At 48.7% G+C, this 18,129-nt stretch overlaps 1 protein-coding gene across 2 annotated transcripts in view; it reads left to right on the top strand.

Annotated features, from left to right (window-relative positions):
* The window catches only part of THRAP3 (thyroid hormone receptor associated protein 3), a 269,684-nt gene that overhangs the window by 100,891 nt on the left and 150,664 nt on the right, over positions 1-18,129 (top strand). The window lies entirely within an intron of this gene.

Raw genomic sequence — 18,129 nt, 5'->3', positions numbered from 1 at the left:
CAAGCCACTATTTTAGTTTACCCAAGCATACTTAGAAATGGCACTTTCTAAAGTGGTCTTGTAAGGGGGATTGTAAGAGGCATTCAGTGTGTTGTGCTAAAAGTGCATTAAGCATTCCTCCATATTCTGCTTGTAAGAAAGGTGCTAGAATGGACTTTTTTCTGTGTAACATTTCTTAGCCGGCACCTTCAAATCTGCCACTTGGTCTTCTATCCACACATTTAGTAAAGACTATGGTTTGAGAATTCATGCACAACAAACCTAGGTCTGACAAAGTGTGCTTAAAACAGTGTTCCAGACATCCTTCGTTATTGTTTGCAGGTCACTGCTCTTGGGGATTGAATACAGTTTTGTAGTCTGGGCATGCTGTGTGATCCGCGAATAGAAATCTTACTTGTGTGTAATAATTTGTTTATAGTGTGTAGTGCTGTAGATTCATATGCACTGTCCCCTTTCCTGGATGCAAACATGCAGTAGTAAATAAGGTAATTATAAAATTGGTCGTTTACTATAACATTATATATTCTTATTCCAGTTCTGACCTAATGCTTTGCATCTCCACATTATTAACACCTAAGGAGGAAAATCATTCCCCGGTGTAGAGGCTGTTTTGGAACATTGTGTTTCAGGGAAGCTATCACAAGTCCCATCCAAACCGAAATTCCTCCTAAAAGAACATCTTGCAATGTTCTAGCACAACACTTGATGATAGTTCTGTGCACAGTATGTGAATCTACAACTACAAGCTTGAAATGTTACAGGTAAATAACACTTTCATTGTTTTGTTTAAGCTATCCTCAAATACAAATTAATCTGTCGCCAGCCTACCATCTTCCACCCGACCCTCTGTGGTGCTTGCAGAAAGAAGCAAGTTTAAAGCAGCTTGTTCTTAATTTATACCGTACTCGTTCCCAGACTGGTTCACTTTACTTCAACGCCAGCATTTGATACGAGCCCCAATGTCTTTTTTACAAAGACACCCATGTGCTACCCAGGGCACAAACCCTTGATGCAATGCAAGGCAGCACAAAGCAAAAGTTTGTGTTAATTTGGGAAACTATTGAAAGCAAGTCTTGACTTACTTTGTATAGTAAATCACATAATAACACTTTGCATCTGGTTTGCATTACAAAAGTAACACAAACCTGTTGCAAAGCATTAGTAAATCTGGTCCCTACAGTGTTGCTGCGCAGCCTTGATTACATTTGGGTACAGTCCAGTACACATGAATTGTTAATACCAACAGACTTTGCATTAGGTTTGCATTAAAGAACCTGATGTAAAGTCGTTATAAATCTGGGCCTTAATTATTTTGCTACAGCCTGTCTTATGCTATCTGTAATAAGATTTTAAATAATGACACATTTACAGTCCTTTCTGCCAAAGCCAGAGACCTTGTAGCACTCCCAAAAAAAGTCTGTTCCCCACTGCAACAAGCAAGATTATATTATGTAACTCTCTGGTCATGCACACCGACCTCTGCATCGACTCCATTAACAAACTGAGATTTCATCCTTTCTGTGTGCCTTTCCCACTGTTGAAATTGTGTGTGCGTTATTTTGTTATTTTATATGTAACTAGCAGCCCGTCCCGACGTTGTCCGGGGATGAAATGTAATGTGTGCAATGTTTGTAATAAGTGAAATCGGCGGCCATTTATTTGTTTCTAGTTTCTGGCCAGGCCCCTCTGACAACGTTGACGCCCACAAAGGCGTGAATGTGGCGCTGAGTGAATAATGTTATGAGCAATGGAGCGAGATTGGGCGCTTGTGAAAGCCGCGCACCTTTCTTTATGCCTGCCCCCGCCCCTCTGACAACATTGACGCCCACAAAGGCGTGAATGTGTCGCCGAGTGAATTTCGCGCTTGTGAAAGCCGCGCCCCTTTCTTTATGCCAGGCCCGGCCCCTCTGACAACATTGACGCCCACAAAGGCGTGAATGTGTCGCCGAGTGAATTCCGCGCTAGTGAAAGCCACACCCCTTTCTTTATGCCAGCCCCTCTGACAACGGTGACGCTGCGCCAAGTGAATAGTGCGCTTTTGAAAGCCGTACCCCTTTTTTTGATGCCAGCCCCCTCTGCCAACGCCTAGTCTCACAAATGAGTAAAGCTTTGTTTTAGTTAGCGTGGCAAGTACTGTGAGTGTTATCAGTATCCCTTAACCCCTTCGATGCGAATGACAAAGCCAGCTTGTCATGGGCGTTACCTGCGCTGCGCGCATGACGAGCTGGTTTTGTCACGTAACGCAGGTTTTTTGAATTTTCAGCGCGCAGCGGGAAAACCCGCTAGCGCGCATGCGGTTAATGGAGCGTGAATGTGCGCGCATATTTTATTATCGTTTTTTGTTTTGGGCCAGGCCCCTCTGACAACAGTGACCCCCACAAAGTGTAGTTTGAGACGCCCATCGCTACTTTGACACGCCCTTCGCTGACAGCAGAACGCCAACGCCCACAAGGGACTACTTTACCTCTAAGGTTGTTTGACCTTTGTAATATATATTGTGGCCAGATGTATAGCCTATGTCCATCTGCCGCAACTCCCCTTTACAATGCTGTATTGGGTGTTGTGATTTGTGCTGTACTTCTTAAGATTACCCGCCTCAAAGCTTTCAGCTCTCACTTTAAAATAGTAGTATAGATTAACATGAAGTTGAAAAAAAAGCTACTGAATATCTTGTTCTTAGTGTGGTGGCGGGATTAATTACCAGCATACAGACTGACCTCCGCCCTACGGGCATTAAAATCACAGTTCCATTGCTTTTTTTGATGCCCTTTGGCAGCATGTAAATTAACGTAGCCTAGAAACGGGACAAATAAACAAGTTCACCCCTCCAGGCCATCTTTATTTACAAGTCTTTACGCCTCCCCCCTCCCAAGAATGCAGCCACGTACCCCCAGGGGGAGCACGCCCTACAGTTTGAAGACCTGTTTAGGGCAATGTGTAAAGTATTTATGCAGCACAAAAACTGTAATAGTCAAAATGCCAAGCAGCAAAAATCCCAAACCGATTCAGTCTCATAGCACCCCTTGGGTGTTCACGAAAGTGATGGCTGTTGTCACTACCCATCTTTAAAGGTCGGAAAATCCAGTATTCCCATACCTCGAAGACTTGCTGTTGAATGCCGACACACTAGTCTGTTGTGGGCCACCTCTAGGTAGCAGTGTAGCACTTGTTATTTGGGTTCACTGTCAACAAGCTGAGGTCCTTCCTGACTATCGCACAAGCTCCCATTTACTAGGGCAGTTCTGGAGTGGAGGTGAGGGCTTTTCCTCCTCCGTAACAAGTCCAGGACATTTGGGGTATGGTCCTGATGTTTCAGGCTTGGCCCTGAAACGCGATAAGAGCAGCTTGTTGTCTTCTTGGCCCCTTAGCCTTGTGCAAACTCCTAGCCCCTTCGATGCTGATGACGAGCTGAGCTCGTCATCAGCCACGGGGGGCGTGTGCGGATGACGAGCTGAGCTCGTCATCTAACACGGCTTTTCGAAAAAAGCCGCGTAGCGCAAAAATATGCGCCGCAGCGATGAGGCTAGTCTGCTATACCAGGTAGCAGTTGCCTGATCTGCGATGGAGTTTGAAGTTCCAGTGGACTCAGTTTCATGAAATCTGACTGATTCCATTTAGGTCTCACAGCAGATGGCTCGATTTGCAGGTGTGGCTGCTCTACCTCAGTTAGTCCTGCAGTGGGCTCGTCTCTTTTCCCAACCCAGAGCGGATGGTAGTGCGGGTCATATCCCTGCTGGGCTGATGAGACCATCCGAGGGGATAGGTGGAGATTATGTTCTCCCCTTTCCAGTAAAGTGCTTCAATCTGCTCTGGAGGGTTTTGTGCCATCCTTAGAGGATTGGCGGGGGCAGTAAGAATTAGAGGATTGGCGGGGGCAGGTTCTTACTGACAACACTGCCATGTGTTACTTTATTAAGCTGGAATAAATGAGGTACTTTCTCAGGATGGGCTGTGCATATGGAGTTGTCTGGATCATTGGACCATTATCCTGCTCCCAAACCACCAGGCAGGGTCCCGTAATACCAGCGAGGGTGAACTGAGCATATGGCATCTGGCAGATCATGAGTGGCACCTACATCCCAAGGTGGCATGATGCATCATCCATCAATCGGGAGAAGCTGGGATTGATGTTTTCACCACTGTTTGATGCGCAATGTTGACAGTTTAGTGAATTTCAGTCTCTGCCAGACCGCTTAGTAGGAAATGCATTCCAGATGAAATGGAACACAGGACTTGTGTACACCTTTGTGCTCTGCCTCTTCTGTCATGGATTAGAACAACGTGTATTTGTAAAGTGCACGTTCAGCACTAGAGTATCTTGGTGCTAAGTAACAGATGTTTGTTACCCAACTAGATGATACTCATTTTACCGACCTTCCAAGAATGAAAGGCTGAGTGGAGCTGCTGAGATTTGAACCTGTGATCATGAGGTCAAACACAGCCCTTTTCAGTAGTTGCTTGAATCGACTAACCCACTAGTCCAGGCTTAATTATGAAAAAGATCACAATTGACTGTGCCCAAGTCACCCTGGTGCCTCCAGATTGGGCTAGGAGAGTGCAATGTCCAGACATTTTGGGTCTGGACAGGCTGGCACTTCGCAAGGAACTCCTGTCTCAGCAACATCCTCTACCTGAATCCATGCAACTTGCACCTACTTGAGTAGAGACAATTGGCTGCATTGGATTTGTTGTCGGAAGTGGTGGATGTTGTCCTTGCCATCTGATCCCTTGCACTGGGACAAATTTGTGGCCTGGTGTGGCGTTAAGACTGACCCCTCCTCAGCAAAGCTCTTTGTTTTATTTTTGGCCCAGCTACACCTTGCAGTGGGCACTAATAAAGGTTGTTGGCCTTTCCCCATTTCCTAGACCAGCCCCCCATGACAAAATCACCTGTTCTGATGAGATTTGTTAAGTTTGTACATGTTTCCTCCCAAGCCATAATGTCGTCACAGTGAAACCTTAACTTTGTGACCTGAAGTTTCTCATGTGTTCGACTATTGAAGCGATGCATAGCTGCTCACTGTGTCTCCTGACTTTGAAGGAAGGAAAAAGTGGTGCAGAAGAGAACCATGTTGAAGTAGATAGTCCTCTGCATTAGGTGGAACTATGCACTGGCCAAGAAGCAACCTTCAGAAGGTCTGAAAGCTGATTCCACCATAGCCAAGGCTGCTACCACTGCGTTGGCATTCAGTGTATGTCCTTGACATCTGCTAGCTGCGACATCTGTGACCTTGCATAGGTTCACAAAGCATTGCCTTAGCTGCCAGTTGCGGCAGGGAAAGACAGTTCTCCTCCTAGTCTTTTCCACAAATCATTCACCTGGGGAGGTACTGCTTTGGTATTTATGTATTTCTGGTGGATACTCATTATAGATCCCTCACCACCTGTCCTCCTTCCCATTCTGTGGAGTGGGTATTCCTCCACATGCTGTTTCCACAATTGATCACCCCGTGTTAGAGGGAGAGGAAAGAGTAACAGAACAAACTGACGTCTATGTGTAGGGTTGAGGTTTATATACTGCTCCACTGTCAAATCGGGGGGTGAGGGGAGAGGTATGTTGCGTCGGCGTTGAGCTCTGTCACCTAGCAGTGTTGTGGAGTCTTGCTGAGGCAAATGTTTCCCAGATCCAGTCTTGCTCCTATGGAGTATTCTAGGATGAGGAATCGGCGGAACTTTGCACCTGGCCTGCCTTTATGGCCGCCATTTTGAAACTAAATATATGTATACACTAGCAATCCATTTCCGTGCGAACATTGGAGACATTACATAGAAGATATTCTGATGACCTGGAATGGAGATGCCGACTTTTTCTAGTCCTGCTCACAACAAATAGGATATTTCTGTTTGTTTTAAAAAAAAAAATGAGGCAATAGCTTTTATTCCCTTTCACTTTCTTTCTGAGCACATTCACTGGTCTAGGACTGTATTGTACCTCAACACACTGGCAACAGTCCGCCTCCCTTGTCCTGTCACTAACTCCACATGCGATGACATGTAGTGACAAAAACATATTCCCACCCCATGAACACCTCCATGAGCTGCAATGGTATGCTCACTTTGTGCATAAGCCCAGCACAAGCTGAGAAGGAACCTAATGATGAAGCATGAGGCTCGGTTAATGGGTGAGGGTTTCCGTTGTTTTGAAATATTTAATGCAGACAGTCATAAGTGTATGGACTTATCTGTGCCCTTAAGGCCGGATAGTTCAATGCAGTGAATCTAGTCCACTTTTGTTATCAAGACCAATGTGTTTTTCTTTGATCTCTCTTCACTGGCTCAAATCTTTTGTGGAGAGTGTAATATTTTGAGGATACATCAGGTTGTCATTTATATCTTCACCCTTTCAAGCGATGTTACTACATCCAAATGTCAAATCGCTTAGTATTTGTTTAGCTCCTGATATACTACAATTTGACTGCTTGCTTTTACTTCACATGCATGCTAATCCTAAAGGTACTTTGAAAACCACCTATTTGTGCATGCTAGGAGATTAAAAGGAAACGTTTTGTGACTTAGTGTACAATGCTGATTATCTTTTACACCTACAAATGTCAGGGTTTGCCTATACCTCTATGCGAGCTCAACATTGTCCTCACCAAGCTAAGCTCATGGGTTACCCTTTGAGTCGTTGCAATTGTCTTCTACAACTTGTCATGAAAGGTAGGCTTTTTTAGAAGAGAAGGTGTACTTCATGTTTTATCAGTTATAGAGCCTTTTATGCAGGTACGGAAACGTTATGCACATCTTTCTTGCTAGAAGTGTTCACCATTGTATGTCAGTCTACAGATTTGTCTTAATTATTTCTGTACTAACAATCCTTACCTACAAAAAACTACACACAGATGACATCGTGTACGATGTAGACAAAACTCCATATTTCGAAAACACAACAACTTTTGTGGCTTTCATGCAGCCCTTTATCTTGGGCCGTGCTATTTCAAAGGCTGGAACTGCAAGTTGGATTGCAAGTTGGATTGCCAGGTGTACCGAAGTATATTGTGCTAAAGCCAAAGGTAGACTTAGTGTTGTACCTCATGCACATTCTTTGTAAAACAGAACAGCAAACATGGCTTTCCTCTGTAACTTTCTTTTAGAAAAATATTTTGTGACGCTACACCATGCTTTTCTGTCCATACTTAAGTGTTATGATTATGGTAGTCCATGGATATTAGCTCGACAACTGTACTTAAAACTCTGTACTAAACAACTTCTGCTAGCAGACCCTCCTCCCCCCCCCCCCCCCCCCCCGCCATATCAGGAATATGTGAAGTGCTTTTCAGTCTCTGTATAGCATGTGATGTACAACTGCATATATTACGAATAGAAGGTGTTATTTGCTTGTAACACATGATTTGTGGCTTGTTGTGCTGTAGACTCACATGCCCTCTTCCCACCTTTTGAAAATCCAAGCAAAATGAAACATGTTTTGAGATATTCAAGTGGTACTCGATTACACTGCAGAAGTTAATAGCACTTCACGACCCTCTCGTATCTAGCCTTTGGGGAAAAGCAATCTAAGTCCGAGTCTGTGCTCATGCATTGTTGATTTCAGGGGAGACGGTACAGGTCGTCTCTAAATCAAAAATCCTTGGTTGGCTTGAACTGGAGAATAACTCTAGTAGCCATCCTCCATGCTGTTTGCCTATATGCTGCCGATATTCTAATATACCTTTGTTAATTTAACATTGATCTTGAAACCTTGGAAGGCTTGTTGACTGCTTTTCATGCACTTCCGGGCCTCAAGGTGAATCGTAAAAAAAAATATATTCTTTTTATGGCAGGCAGTGGCTCCCCGTGAAATTGTTTTTTTGTGCCTATTGCTAAGCAACAATTACTACGGCCCGCCTATCTGCTTGCAGGGCACCATCTGGCTTAGACAGACATCCATGTAGACCTGATTAAATACTAAGCATTTACTCACTACTTTTTCCGTATGCTAGAATTCCCTTTACCTATGCCCCTGGCGTCCCCTTAATTGCATAATTCTCTGAAGTACATCAAAGCTGCCCCTCTCCGCGCACCAGCTATCCTGCTATTGAGCTTCCAGACCCGCCCTGGGCCACTCGCCATGCCTGAACTTACACTATGGAAGCAAGTATATGTTTAAAAACTGCATTTTAGCAGACTTCGCAACCCTAACAGATCGCTTTGGACTCCCTGCAGGGGAGTTCATTATTATGGTAGGATATGCCTTACAATACACCATAATTGACAAACTCTCCATCTTGAACCCACCCAAAACATACTGCATTGCAAACCCATCACACAATCTGCTATGGGAGGAAATGGATAACATGGTCATTTCGCGGTCTCCAGATACATGTGGGGATGTCCTAACAAATCCTCCGACATAGGTAGGAGGAGGAATTTCAGGTTTTATTTAACAAGTATCCGCCCCACATTCCTCTCCATGCCGGTTTTAAATATATACTCAAAGCATATCTTACTCCTATGAAACTACATGCACAATAACCAACCGTCTATCCGAATGATCCCTGATGCCAGGTGGAAACAGCCGTCTGGCTCGTATGATCTTTTGGAAAACTGGGCCCCTATTCTGAATTATTCTCTACACTCACCTGGCTCTCCGAGCCACCACATCACCACTCCCACCAAGGCGCCTTCCTGGGTGATAGTCCCAGGCCTGAAGGGGCAAAACTCACCACATGATTTGTAGACCGTACCCTTCTCCTGGTGCGCCGAGCCACCACCCAGTGTTGAAACTCCTCGGCATCTGCCTCTCTGTCGTCTTAAAAGAAAGACCTCTACACTCTGTGCATGTGTAAGGCACCTGCTTTCACAGAGGGGTATATGGGGGCGTTTATCAGATTCCAATTGCTGATCTTTGGGATGCCATACTCCTTACCAAAAACAGATGGTAGGCTACAACGATCTCCCGCCTTGAGGGTCTACTCACCTGTTGGATAACACTGAAGCACAGACATCCCACCCCTTCTATATTTCACACACATCCGGTCCTTCCTCCCCCTACTTGAACCACTGTAGTGCCATATATCTCAAAGAGACATGTCCGTGATGGATTCTTTACCTTAGAATATCCCCAGGCGTCGGACTGGATACGGAAAGTTTTGCTTAGCAGTACCCCTGTGCGTCAGTAGGTGGTGTCCTGCGGCTCCGCGTCCATCACTGGCGTCGAAAGCGCAGAGATGACGTCACGGAGACTAAGGCGCCACCCATGCGCGCAGACGTCAGTTCTATCTTCCGCGCCAGCAAGCGTAGATCAATAGAGCACGTACCTAAGTCACTTTTTGACTACTTTTTGGGAATTTTGTCTCACCCCTGGTTTATCCTGGTGCACGTAGGGATGCCTGGATCTAAGTCCTGCGGGGCCTGCCGCTGTAATATGTCGGTGGTGGACCCCCACGATGTTTGCCTCTACAGCCTGGAGACTGATCACGACTCCCGGGACTGTCGAGTCAAGGCCCCAAAGGCCATGAGGGAGCGGTGCCGGAAGTTGCTGGAGGTCCGGCATTCGTCGCACCGCCGCTCCTGGTCTAGGGGCCGTTCCCGAGATCGCTCGCAAGACCACCAACGTCGCTCCTCGGGCTCCAAGTCTTCGCCCTTGGATTCCGGTAAGCGGCGCCATAAAAAGAAGCATGTTCGCTCTCCGACGTTCCCCCGCTGCTCCTCGGACGAGGGGGACTCGTTCTGCCCCGGCGGGCTCCTCTGGAGCCTGAGTCCCACGGTCTACCTGCCCTACCCGGGTCAGTCAGCGACTCCTGAACAGGTGCAAGAGTTTCTTGCTGCCATGGACCGCCTTTTTAGGCCTTGGGCTCCCGCTGGCACACCTTCGGGCCCTGCGGTCCCGTGTCCAGATCCTGTTGGCCCGTCTGCGCTGCCGGCGGATCCAGCTTCGGCGCCATAGGATCCTACGCTATTGACACCGGCGTCACGAGGTTCAGCGCTGCCAGCGCCGGCCACAGTGGGTGCCGTTCATTCCGCTCTTGCCCCGGTTCCAGGACCTGGCCGGCTCTGTTTCCTACGCAGTTTGTCCCTTCTCTGGCTCCAGTTCTGCCGCCGCGACTGGCCCCTCCTGCATGAAGGCGGAGGAGGACTGGGAGGGGTTCGAGGACCCTCCTGCCCGGTAGTGTGACTCGGAGCAGTATTGGGTGGACTATCTGGAGGATGCAGGCGACCTGGATGTCTCTTCTGACCCGGGGTTTGCCTCCCTCTTCCCCCCGCCTACGATGGAGGAAGGTGCTTCCTACACGATGGTGCTCTGTCGGGCTGCTGAGGCCATTAACCTCGACCTCCCCACAGTGGCCCTCAAAACTAACCTCACTGAGGTGCTCCAGACGGCGTTGGAGCCGTTGTTTCCCTTCAATGACACCCTTACCGAGGTCCTCTTGGGCACTTGTTCCCGGCCGGCCACGGGGGCCCCTGTGGATAAGAATGTCACCAGACGTCACCGCCTTTCTGACCACTCATCCCACGCATGAGTCTGGTCATCCAGGCCTCGACGTCGCAGAGTGCCTTTCCCACTGCCCCACAGGATAAGGACTCAACTGGAACAGTTTGGTAAGCTGTTGTTCTCTTCGGCCAGCTTGGCGCTGCGGTCAGTGAACACCGCCTGCTTATTGGGCCGCTACTTCCACGCAGTATGGGATACTGTTGCTCAGGTGTTGCCTCAGTGTCCTGAGGAGGTCCAGGCTGTCCTTTCTCAGGCGATTGCTGAAGGTAAGGATGCGGCTAAGTTCGCCATTCGGTGTGGTTTGGACACCACGACTCGTTGAGCAGGATGATTTCTACTACTGTGGCGCTGGGACGCCACGCCTGGTAGCATTCGACTGGGTTCTCGCCTGGTGTCCAGGCGTCGCTCATGGACATGCCCGTTGATGGCACCCGCCTGTTTGGCAATAAGGCAGACAGTGCATGGGTTACTCCCTTCCCTTTCAGTCCTCCCCTCCAGCCATGCCACCTCGGTGCCTCCGCATATCGGGAGATCATTTGGTTCCTCTCCAACAGGAAGTCACGGCCCTCTTGGCCAAGGGGGCCATCAAGTGCGTTCCCGGGCAGGAAGTAGGGAGTGGTGGTTGCTCCCACTACTTTCTGGTCCCCAATATGGACAAGGGGGGGGGGGCCTGCGTCCCATCTTGGACCTCGGGGACGTCAATCGCTTCCTCCGGAAGGAGAAATTCAAGATGCTGGCTCTGGCTCAGGTCCTGGCTGCCCTTGACCCTGGAGACTGTATGGAAGCGTTGGACTTGCAGGACGCTTATTTTCACATCCCCATCCTGCCGGCCCACCGGTGTTACCTGCGGTTCACGGTAGGCCAGGAGCATTTCCAGTTTGCCGTGCTCCCCTTCGGCCTTACCAGCGCCCCTCTGGTGTTCACGAAGGTGATGGCGGTGGTCGCAGCTCACCTGCGCAGGTCAGGGGTGTCAGTCTTCCCCTACCTCGATGACTGGTTGTTGAAGGCGGACTCTCCCCAAACAGTGAGCCACCTTCAGACTACGGCCGACCTCCTGCATCTGCTGGGGTTCTCAATCAATGTACCGAAGTGGCACCTGAGTCGCTCTCAGAAGCTCCTCTTCATCGGAGCGGTTCTAGATTCGATGCTGTTTCGGGGTTCTCCTCCCGAGCAGCGAGTCCGGGATATTCAGGCTCTGATTCCGATCTTTGGCCTCTATCCCGGGTTTCAGTCAGGTTAACCCGCCGTTTTTTAGCCTGATGGCCTCCAGCATCCTGCTAGTGACACATGCCAGGTGGCATATGTGGACTCTGTAGTGGGACCTGAAGTTCCAGTGGGCGCAGCATCAGGGCAACCTGTCCGATCATGTCCAGATCTCGGAGGGCACTGCTCAACAATTGTAGTGGTGGCTCGCCAATCGAGATTGGGTCATTGCCAGATCCCTCTCCCTTCCTAAACCGGAGCACACAGTGGTGACAGAGGGGTCCCTCCTGGGATGGGGAGGCTACTTGGGAGAGGCGAAGATCAGGGGCCTCTGGTCTCCGGCGGATTTCCAGCTCCATATCATCCTTTTGGAGCTGCGGGCGATCCTACCTGCACTGAAGGCATTCCTTCCCTCTCTGTCAGGGGATGTGTGGTGCAGGTGTTCACGGACACCGCCATGTGGTATTTCAACAAACAGGGTGGGTGGAGTCCTGGACCCTATGTCAGGAGGCTCTGCGCCTCTGGATGAGGCTGGAACTCAGCCACCGATGCTTGATGGATCACGAATGGCGTTGAACTCTGACGTGGCACAATGTCTCTTTCATCAGTGGGGAGAGCCTTTTTTAGATCTATTCGCCACCGAAGAGAACGCGCAATTTCATCAGTTCTGTGGGTTGGAATTTCCAAGACTGCACTCGCTCGGCGACGCTTTTCGTCGCGAGTGGAGTTGCTGTTTGTTTTACGCCTTTCCGCCTATACCACTTCTTCCCAGAGTGCTGAAGATCAGGTGCGACCGGGCCCACGTCATCCTTGTGGCTCCAGATTGGGCATGAAGATACTGGTATCCCGAGCTACTCAGCATGGCGATCGATTTTTCCCAATCTGTCTGGCTCTTCGGGAGGATCTTCTATCGTAGCAGCAGGGGATGGTCCTTCACCCGAACCTGTCCAGCCTCCACCTCCATGCAGCTTTCGACCTTCCTCCCGAAGTCTGATGTTATTTTGGCAGCCACTAAAATGGTTAACGCCTGTAGGTGGAACAAATGTGTGGCATGGTGCACAGCAAAGGCTCTGGATCCTCTTTCTGAAGTCCTTCTGTTTCTCCTAACTTTGGCCCAGCAGGGCTCTGCTCTGGGCACTCTCAAAGGTTATCTTTTGGCCATCTCCGCCTTTCTACGGCTTCCAGATCAGCCTTCTCTTTTTAAGTCCCTGGTTGTTAACCATTTCCTCAAAGGCATTACGCATACGTTTCCACCCATGCCTTTCATAATGCCTCAGTGGGACTTGAATCTTGTCTTGACCTTTCTGATGCGCGCTCCCTTTGAGCCCCTTCATAACTGTCCCTTACGTCTTCTCAAACTCAAGACTGCTTTACTGGTAGCTCTCATCTCTGCCAGAAGGGTGAGTGAGCTCAAGGCTGTCTCTTCTAAACCTCCTTTCCTTTCTGTTCATCCGGACAAGGTGGTTCTGAGGACCCGTCCTTCTTTCTTGCCAAAGGTTGTCCTGCCCTTCCACATTGGGCAGACCATCACTTTGCCCACCTTCTTTCCGCCTCCACATCCCTCTAGGGAGAAGGAGAGGCTCCCCCGTCTGGACCCAAAACGGGCGCTCGCTTTCTATCTGCAGCGTACACAACAGTTCCAGGTGGATGACCAGCTCTTTGTTGGATACGTGGGCGCCAAAAAGTCGGGCCGTGCACAAGCGGACCATCTCCCGGTGGATCGTTCTGTGCATCAGAGCATGTTACTCCTTGGCTAAGAAGGAGCCTCCTCTGGGGCTGCGTGCCCATTCCACCAGGGCAACGGCAGCCACTACTGCCTTGGGACGAGGCGTTCCCTTGCAGGACATTTGTCAGGCAGCTACGTGGGCCTCGCTGCACACGTTTACCAAACACTACTGCCTTGACAGTCTGGTCTGGAGAGGCGGCTTCTTTGGCCGTTCTGTGCACCGTGACTTTCTGGTGTAAACTTGTTAGCAGACCCCCCCCACCGGGGTTGGTATTCCTGGGGTATCTATTCTAAGGTAAGGAATCGATCACTAACGTGTCTCTTTCAGATGCACAAGTTACTACTTGTGTAACAATATGTCTGTAAGAGACATTAGTTAGTGATAGATTCCTTACCGCCCCACCCATCCTCCCTGTTCTGCGGACTGATTACTAGGGTAAATGTCATCCCTTTTAGGACCCTAGCTTTTTGCACCAATGGTCAGTATCTTGCATGGGTCTGCATTCCTTGCCTGGAAAGTAGTGTACAGAACGGACGTCAGCGCGCATGGGTGGCGCCTAAGTAGTCCCCATGACGTCATCTCGGAACTTATGACGCCAGTGACGGACGCAGAGCCGCAGGACACCACGTACTGATGCGCAGGGGTACTGCTAAGCAAAACTTTCCGGATCCAGTCTGACGCCTGGGGATATTTCAAGGTAAGTAATCTATAACTAACTAATGTCTCTTACATATATATCGTTGCACAAGTAGTAACATATGCATTAATGCTCTTACACCCTTCCCCCCTCTTGCATTATCCATCTGATACATATTACTCTAACCCCCTTTTAGGTAGTATCTCTATTTTTTTTTTAGTTTTTATATTTAGTTTTGTATTTTTAGCGACACATAGCATTTGCCCTACTTCTGCTGCCCACACCCGCAGAGCTGTTCTTATTATTACTTGAGTGTTAACTGTTTTGTTGACTCTTTAGTAAGTTATAAACTCCAAAGAAAAACAACTTGTGATCATCTGAGTCCAACACTAGATGGAATGCACTCGGCATGTGATTTACAGCACTACAAGCAGCAGACACTGTTGAAGATAACGTTTTCTATTTTCTCTGAGGATAATGTGATTGAGATGAATACATTGTTCAGTAACCCTAAAAAGTACCTGGTATTTCTAGGCAGCTTGGGTTTTTCAAATTAAGTGCCCTTTATTTTTGGACCAGGAAACCTCATTATCTCTCCCGGCCAGGTTAGAGTTAACCATATTTTCTGATGAAGATACTTGGCCGTCTAAATTCAATCTGAGTTCATATCACTTGGGTGTTAAGTGATCTTGATTTTCCCACCAGTATCTGTATGAAATGGCTTCTTGCACTACCAAGAACCACTTGAATTCTTAGGATGCAGAACCTTCTTGTATCCTGAAGTTTTAGTTTCAGGAAGACTGTTCCATACATTCAAGAGGCAGGAAATAATCCAGATACAGATGTTAAACAGGCATGTGCGTCCTCCTAAGTCTGCAGGTTCTGTGATGTCTAGAACCCTTTCTTCAGTTTCTTCATATTGACTCCATGGTTTCGAGCAAATCGTACTTTGAAAGGCATCTTTAGATTAGTCCATTGACATCCTATTAAAACCTTCTGCATCATAACTAAGGCTCCCTGTTCTCAGTTTTTACTGATTTTTACAAATAAATACAGACCGAAAACATTCACTTTCTTGTCTATTTTTTAATGTGGATAAATACGGAAATTGGGTATTGCAGCGTGAATCTTTCTGGATTCACTATGCTGTGCATTATTCCGCGGTCTAGTGGTTGGTTCCGGAATCGTAGTCTTTTCTTTCTTTCTTTTTTTTTTCCGTAGCCCAGGTGGGCGTCGACGTCCCACCTTTTGGTATACTTCCAGTGACGTCGGCAAGCTTCCTGCGGAAGCTCCCACCTTTGGGCTCCATCTTCAGATTCTTTTTTCCGCCGTTGGGTCTGGATTGTCACCGAGAGACTCCAGAGTTTTTGGAGGAAAGAAGAGGAAAAAGACTAATTTTACACATACAAGTTTGGAGAAGATACCGAAGAACAAGATCACCAAGCCGGGACGGCGAAGAAGGAGGAGAACTTCGAGATCTCCGACGTCCAACAGAGAATGCGCACACAGGGGGCCCCCTGAGCGCAGGAATGGACAAAACCTTTTAAATTCTACCGTAACTGCCACCACAAATACGTGCAGAAGGACCAGCACCCGGTCTGTAACCTCTGCCTGCCTGTCGACCACGAGAGCAAGGATTGCAATGCTTGCTCCGCCTTCACCCCGAAGACACACACGGTTAGAGAGAAGCAGGAGAGCCAACTATACCATGCAGGGCAAAGGCCAACCTCCGTTGCTTCTGGCCCTGGGCCTCTCCAGCGATGAGACGGATAAGAAGGCATCTAAAGAGGTAGGAGAGACATCGACCCCCCTAAACCCCCGACAGACTCTCGAAAGCCTGAGTCAGACTCTTGAACAACAGAGTAAGTCCTCGAAGGGAGCACTGGTGCTGAAAATCTCGAGGCCGCAGCTGCATCCAAGGACAAACAGCCCAGCGGATCCTTCGAAAAGGACTCCCAGGTGGCGAAGACCGGCGAAAAGCCATGGTCGTCGAAGCACGTCCCTGAAAAGGACCGCTTGACTTCGAAGGAGACGAAGGTCGACGACTAAGTCGAAGAGATCAGCCGAAACGCTCGACACCGAACATGCCGCCGAGATGGAGAGGAAAAAGAGAAGGCTCGAGGCTGAAATGGAGAACATCCTACAAAGGAAGAGAGAGTTCGACGAAAATAAAAAGGTTCACGATTCCGTCGATTCCGCCAAAGACTATCGTCAAAATAGAAGAGGAAGAGGAGTTGGACGCTGACGAGCTGCCAAACTCCTGAGCCCCAGGAACACCTAGAGGAAGAGGGCCTATACTACGAGGAGGAAGGAGACGACCAGCGAACGAGTTTCGGCTCAGCATCCTCTGGCACATGACCTGGAATGGCAGGACCTAGTCTCCAAAAACCCTGAAGAGCCCGTGGAGACGTATCCTTCGAGGCCTTCGCCGCCAGATGACATTGGGGCCTATAACAAGGTCATCAGGATCGCGGCAGCTGCTTATGGAGTCAAACTGGAGGAGGAAAAACCAAAGGCATGCTTCCTCTTAGAGACCCTACTCCCCATTCAGAGTCAGTTTGTCCCCATGCTTCCAAGTGTCATGGACCAAGGGAGGGAGGCATTTAAAGACCCAGCGACCTGCAGGTCTGTCACTCCTAGGACAGAGAAAAAATACAAGCACTCCTCTCGGGTTCCTCCCTACATCCAGGGATCCGTCACGACGGACTCCATTATTGCGGCAACAAACAGGAAGAGGGCAAACGTCCCAACAACATCAGGCCCACCACCAGACAAAGAAAGTAGGAGGATGGACCTAACTGGGAGAAAAATAGAGAGAAATGCAGCAGTACACTAGCGCATGGCGAACTCAAATGCCCTACTAAACAGACACCAGTACCAGCATTGGGACGAGGTCGGACAACTGCTCAAGCACCTCCCCGAGGAATACCAACAAAGAGCGTCCCACCTGGTGGAGGAAGGAAAAAAATTAGCAAATTCTTGCCTGAAAACAGCCTTGGATGGGGCCAACACATCCAGCAGACTTATGATGATAGGAATCACAGAAATAAGGCATGCCTGGCTCAGGATCTCAGGCTTCAAGCCAGAAGTGCAGAACAACATTCTGAGCACCCCTTTCAATGGAGAAACACTGTTCGGGGCACCGGTAGATGAAAAACTCACCCAGCTCAAGAAAGAAAATGAAACTCAAAGGTCCTTGGGGGCCTTACAATTCACAGGGGTGAGAAGGGGTACCTGTACACGGAGACCGAAGGGGAGGAAACCAGATGAGAACGTCACACCAGGATTTCCAGCAGGCCCACCAGGGGGACAATCACAGCAGTGACCGCAAAAACAAACCTGGCAGTACCAGCTTCTGGGCCAGTCCTTTCGCGGGAGAGCGAATGGACGAGGGCAAACAAGAAGAGGGGGCCAACAACCCACCTCAAAGTGACTCCGTCCCGCAAAGCGTGCCCACCCATATAACCCCTCTGAGGGTGGAGCACAACAAGGTCAACAAGAGAGGGTTACACGGACCAAACATCAACAAACATGTAACACCAGTAGGAGGCAGGCTAAGACACTTCTTCCAGGAGTGGAGGAAGAGAACTACAGACGAATGGATACTCAACATCATACAGTTCGGATACTGCATAGAACTGGAAAAGAAACCACCAAACGGAAAACCAAAAAGGAAGGCGCATTCAGGAAAAGAACCAGCGCTACTCCGAGAGGAATCACAAGAACTCCAAAAGAAGGCCATCGAACCAGTCCCATTCAGAGAAAGGAACAAGGGAGTGTACTCAAACGATTTCCTAGTACCAAAAGTGGACTAAACACTAAGACCCATCCTGGATCTAAGGTTCCTAAACAAATACATAAAGACACAAAAAGTCAAAATGACTTCCCTACAAGAGGTCATTCCTCCGATAAGGGACGGAGACTTCATGTCCACCATAGTCCTCAAAGATGCCTACCTGCACATTCCCATGAACAGGCAGCGCCAACATCTACTAAGATTTACCGTCAACAAAGAACACTACCAGTTCACAGCCCGATCCTTCGGACTAAAATCCGCACCAAGGGTCTTCACCAAATGTCTTGCGGCCGTGGCAGCATACCTACGGAGGGAAGGGATTCATGTATACCCT

This window comes from Lissotriton vulgaris, chromosome 2_1, assembly GCF_964263255.1.
Source record: "Lissotriton vulgaris chromosome 2_1, aLisVul1.2, whole genome shotgun sequence".
In the NCBI taxonomy this organism is placed as follows: domain Eukaryota; kingdom Metazoa; phylum Chordata; class Amphibia; order Caudata; family Salamandridae; genus Lissotriton; species Lissotriton vulgaris.
The sequence above is the reverse complement of the archived record's forward strand: the minus strand, read 5'-3'. Positions and strand labels throughout refer to the sequence as shown.